Source organism: Desmodus rotundus, chromosome 6 (genome assembly GCF_022682495.2).
Source record: "Desmodus rotundus isolate HL8 chromosome 6, HLdesRot8A.1, whole genome shotgun sequence".
NCBI lineage: Eukaryota > Metazoa > Chordata > Mammalia > Chiroptera > Phyllostomidae > Desmodus > Desmodus rotundus.
The window spans coordinates 70,567,805-70,573,804 of NC_071392.1; the positions used below are offsets into that span (position 1 = coordinate 70,567,805).

Here is a 6,000-nt window from a genome sequence, read left to right on the forward strand (position 1 = left end):
GTCTCCAATGGTATGCAGATCAGACAGAAGCAAAATTCTATGGGCCAGTGATTAATTATGCTTGCTGACAATTTACTGTCCACATAGTCAGGATGGGGAGATGCCTACAAAAAGCAACTAGAGGATTCCCAAAGTGCCTTTGCTGTCCTCCAAATGTCACCCTCACATGTTGCTATTTTACCAACATCCTTCTCTCCTACTTAGCTTAAAGTCCCCACCATCTCTTTTGGGTTATACAGCTAACTATTTATTCGCTTAGCACTATTGAATTTTATTGAATATTTGAAGGAGGTGAAAGAAGAGTTCTCTTCCTATAGTAGTGTGACAGGGTAGTAAGAAGTTAGGAAAACTCCTGGGCAAGTGGAATAGGGACACAGAGACAAGGACATTAAACAAGGCCAAACAGTTTGAGCAACTTAGAGCCAGCGCTAAACTGCAATACCTTTTCTCCCTTAATCAAGAACACTTGAGAACAAGTGGTTTATACCTCTCCTCCCCAACCAGAGAATACACAGCTTAAATCACCCTAGTCAGGTAAACTTCCTTTGATACTTGCTGTTGCAAGATACCACAGGTGTCTGGGGAAGGGAAGATAGGGGGAAAGCTAGAAGGTGGCTATAAGCATAAGATCCCTAAGAAATACAAGATAAACAACTATCTTTTATTGAGCTTATTCACAGGACTTAAAGAAGGAGAAAAACCGGACCAGGGTGCTCCAGTGGGAGAAAATAACAGCGGCCATTCATCAGCGCCCTGTAGCCACAGAAGCTCAGACCAAAATGGAAGAGCCCACTCCCACCCAGTGACCCCAGTAAAGAGACTGAGCACTCACCGCAGACATGACTCTCTGGTTCTGATTCCAGAGTTCCCACCCTCTGCAGAGTTGAAATAAATCGCATTTTCATTATTGGCATCCCTGAACTAAATTCTTCTGGGAGGCAAGAACCCAAATCGGTTCTGGGTTTGGTTCGGTAGCAGTAGCATGAGTTCTTATGCGAAATTAGCTCACATCACCTAAACATATCAGAGGTCCTGGAGACACCCAAGGGAAGTGGGTACTAACAGGTTAACACACGGCTAACCTGAAATATCTGAGTATCTGAAACTTCTAATGTCATTTACTAGCATCTTTTTTCCTTATTAGTCATTTGTTCTTGCATCCTATAGCCTGGTAAATTTGTAAGTGAATGCTGGACATAGCATATGAAAAATTCTAGAAACATTTAGGAAGTCAGGGTAGAGAAATTCATCTTAATCCAGTGTGAAGTTGAAATTGAGCTAGTCTAAAGCTGAGTTTAGTCTGTACATGGGCTGAAATATTTCTGGTTAGTGAATACTATTAAAGAGTAACTCTTGAGCAATCACAACTGAAATACTAAACTGTTAACTACGTTTTGGTACTTGAATTTCCATTTGTCTCCCAAGCTCTGATCAGATTCCGAACCTCTCAACCATCCGTTACAAACTGGCAAATGCCTGGGGTGTGTTGGAGGGGGCCGGGGTAGGTAGCATGAATACTGCACTCATCCTCTTTTCGTCCTTGTCTTCAGTAATCTGGTCAAGTCCATCTGCACTGCCTTGGAATCTCTGTCAAACAGATTATGTGCGATGTGTGTGTGTATTTTAATACAGCTTTTCATTTTTCTCAGGAGGATGATTGTGTGCTATTAGCTACTCCGTCCTTGCTGGAAGCAGAAGTCTTTGTGGCTGTTTGGAATTTACATGTCCTGCCAAAGGAGAAGTGTGGAAAAGGAAAGACGGAATAAGCTCTCATGTGTGTGAGTGTGTGAGTGTGAGTATGTGTGTGTTTTAAATCCATGGGAGTTGCTTTTCTACACTGACTCCACCTCATGGTCTCACCACACTGCCCTCCCTCTGAAACATTGTGGCTGCTTTGACACCTTCTCACCTGTTGTGGGTTATTGTTTTTTGTTGGTTATATCTTTAATTCATCACTATTTTGTGGCTTCTGGAATTCTCTTTGAAGTAACCTATAAAGAAATAAGTATTCTAATAATTTTTAAAAGCTAGGTATAAGTTGTAATTCTTTCACAAGCTTGAAAAAAAAAATCATAGACCCATGACATTCGAAGGGACCTTGAAGAACACAGTCCAGTGGCTCACAAAGAAACTAACTTGCTCTGGGTCCCTCCCTGCTGGTGTTGCCCAACTCAAGGTGTTCCCCGCTTGGGGTGCTCTATTCAAGAATAAAACATGGTTGTCTCAAGGTAGTTTTATTCACTTGCAGCAAGTAAAGGAGACAAGGGATTCAAGTGCGAAGCTCTGTATCCCCGAAGGGAGGTTTAGCATTGCTTATATACACTATTCGGTCAATAACATGCTGATTTCTTTCTTTGCAGTTGGCTACTTTCATCTGGTTGAGTTCCTGTCTGCTGATCCTGTTTACAGCTGCTCTACAAAATACTGTGCTACATTTTAATATTTAGCAAGAAATAACAGCACTGCCCAGACCTTGAGACCCTTGTCCTAGTAACATTTAGAGGACAGAACAGTGTCTTCTTCTGTGCAGCACTGTTATCTGAAATACACTGCTGCCTGCAGGAGATCAGTTACTTGGTAAGGTTTCTGTTGACTGGCAATGCTTGGATTCTACAGCTATAATGGCCCCCATGGAGAAGAGACATTGATGATTGTTGCCTCTCACAACCTCTATCCCATATCCAAAACTGTCTCTTTTAGATACTGGGATAGAGTGTCCAAAGATGACTGTGTTACATGTTATTGTGTACAAAGTGGGACAAAAGTAGGTTTACACTTGTTTGTAAGGAAAACAATACAGTAATTAACAAACAATAATACAAGAATAAACTCTTATGTTTTGCCTACTCACAACTGTAAACCTAGTTTTGCCCCACTCTGTATATGAGGGGCTTGCTTTCAATCAGTTCTCCATGAAACAGACATTTGCATTCGCATGCAGCAAGCTTACATGGAAAGTTTGTAAGGGAGTGTAAAAAGAAGGAACGGGCAAAGGAAAGATCTAAATGGGAAGAACTCACCGCAAGGGCTCACCTGATCACATGAGTACTCAAGCAGGGATGGTGCCTTCAGAGTTGTGCTGCCTTAAGACAAGGGGTTCTAATCTTTATACCTCTACCTGGATAAGTCAACTGCTCATCTAATGCAAATGGACCTCAGGGAAAGGACATGGCCCTTTTAATCTGCCCGGAAATGGACACATTAGTGAAAGTATATAAGTAAACATTCTGCGGCCAAAGGACCTAGAGAGCAAAATAACACTTTGTCCTGGAGTTTCACATCTACTCCTATCCAGTGTCCACCTCCAAGCTCAACAGTTAGGAGAGTCCCATAGGAAACTGACCACCTGGAGTCCAACAATCCCTGTGTATACACGTATTTCTCACACAGAGTGGAGAGGAAAATAATTTTCATAACCAAAATCATAACCAGAAAGATGTGTTACAATAAAGAGGTAGCCAAAAGTATACCACACGAGAAGAAAATCATGGTATTTCCTTAGCTTGTGTGAGCATCACTCCAGTCTCTGACTCCATCTTCCTGTGCCCCACACAGCTGCATGCTGTCAGGACAGACTGGCCTTGGGCTGGATCCTGTCTGCAGCAAATGTCCTGGCTGCAGTAGCATCATTAGAGATCATGACCTTGCCAACAGGGATCCCATGAGGACCACTTTGTCAGAATGGCCTTCCCTTCAGTGTCCATGGTGGAATTGGTCACCAAGCCTCACTTAGGCCATTAAGTCAACATCATTATGTTTGGTGTTCATTACCCAAACCCTCTAGTAAGCTCTTCAAGTAAAAAGAGTTGTCTAATCCACAGATTCAACCAGAACACATCTGAGCATTGCCCTTTTAGCGCCATCCCACGAGATAGAAAGATGGAAATTTTAAACTTTGAGATGCATTGGAAACTTTACTGCTAGTGCTACGCAATTCTCAGGACTTATGTTATCCACTTATGAAAACAAAGCCCATTTTATGCAATATTTCAATCCCCAATAAAATGCAGAATAATCCAATAATTTAGAGTGTATTTTGTGCAACTCCCCAAGCCACTGACAACAAGGAAAGAGAAAAATAGCCTCCAGGCGTCCAGACCAAAATGTGCCCAAAATGGAAATAGAAACAAAGAAAAAGGAAATACAATAGAAAAGTTTATTATCTTAGTTATTACAGCAAAATTATACTGGTCTGTGACTTATCAATAGCAAATGAATGATGTAAACAACACCAGAAATCATCCTTTCAGCAGAGATGTCAGTCATAAATGAGGTTCCATCATTTATATGCTTGTCCAGCGAAGTAATTTAGAACTACTGCTACCAACTCTGGCTGTATCCAGAATGATAATTATGAATTAAGTGGTGAGCAGATGCTCAGAATTAAAAGTTTGCCCTGGACTGCCAGGAACCTGAGGACGAAGTGAGCGGTCTCTGCAAACCACTACCGTAGTTTAAGAACAACCTATCAGTGCAGCCAGTCTACCAGCCTGCTAAACATGGATGGACATCAGCCATGACATTAGAGTTATAGATGATTTCAAGAAAATAAACTACCTCTGGTACATAATCCTTTTTGCTTTTCTTTCCACAGGTCTGTGCCTACTCTGAATATCTTAAAGCAGCAACTCAGAATTAATTCACAAGAGAAAAAGAAACAGGCTAATAAAAATTGTATGTATAAGCTCACAGCAAGAAATATGTGCTGAAAATGGGATTTATTCTTTCTTATTGCTATTGGAATGGACACCTAATTTTCTCCCTAAAATGAAATGAAACTTTTAGAAAATGTATGGCCGCTGAGAGAACGGTTTCTCACATGCTAAGCTATGTTAGCAAAGTTGGGAATAAATCATCAGCGAAATCTGACTAGTCCTACCCTGCAGTTCATCCAAAGTAATACTTTCTACCCACAGGAAGCAGCTGGAGGACAACTATTGTGAATGAAGTCACAGCATTCCATAAAATAATGTCCTTGAATCACAGACAATGAGCATTCTGCCTCTTTACTTTTAGCTCTGATTAGTCTTTTTGTGCCTCCCTTTCTTTCTCAGACTCTCTCCATTGTTACTGCTCCAAAAACATCTTATTGTGACATTGGAAGATTTGCTCTGCTAGCCTCATGGCCTCAGTTTCTTTCCCTGTTCATTTTTTCTGTCACTTATATTAATGCCACTTCCTTGTAAGCCCCTCTAGATGACAATGGCAAGAATCACAGACTTGTCTTCCATCTTTCCACACTGTTGACACAGCATGTTTTCGTCATTCAGAATGAGGACCGTGGCTGAAATTATTTCTGCAAATAGGCTTAGATTTCAAACCTTTCTGCTTGAATGCATTGTGAGATTTTTATCCAAACAAATTGAAGAATATTTGACTAACAATTATATAACTTAAAACTTTTGAGATGAAGGGTGGTCTTTGTCATTCTTCTGTGGCTTCTGATAAATATTTCACCATTGACTGGGGAAAGAGACTCTTGGACAATAAATTATGTATCCTCTTTATATTAAAATTTTAAAAAATGCAGTCAATTACAGAAAGAGCCCATTGTCATGTAAGACAATGAGGTAAAAACAAACCCATTTTTGAGTGTTACTGTTCCTGACAAAGGCTGCATTTGCCACGAACACGTGCTTAACTTAATGACAGCGGCTGCTGCCCCTGTTACAGCGATGAGCACGCTCAGTGTCTGAGAACGTGCACAGGCTTCCATTGCCCTTGTATTTCACTTCAGTAATTCTTACTAGTAATGGCTCTGGGTTTGAAATTCTTAAAATCTATACTCCTTTTCTATACTCCTGAAATCTATACTCCTTTTTCCTTTGTGCTGCGTAAGCCTCTCTCTCTCTTTGCAAAAGTCAGGGAAGGCCAAAGTGCTACCTTAGTAGCAGGTTCTGCCAAAAATTCTTTGCTAACTCATGTTCTGTTTAACCCAAGGGGCAGGCAAAAATGAGAGAGACTCTTTTACCTATCAGGGTGGTGATTCTGATGGTAACA

General features: G+C 40.9%; 1 pseudogene; it reads right to left on the reverse strand.

Moving 5' to 3' along the window:
* Positions 1–5,716, reverse strand: part of LOC128781266 (ubiquitin-like FUBI-ribosomal protein eS30 fusion protein) — a 43,327-nt pseudogene extending 37,611 nt beyond the window's left edge.
* Positions 5,717–6,000: the final 284 nt, after the last annotated feature.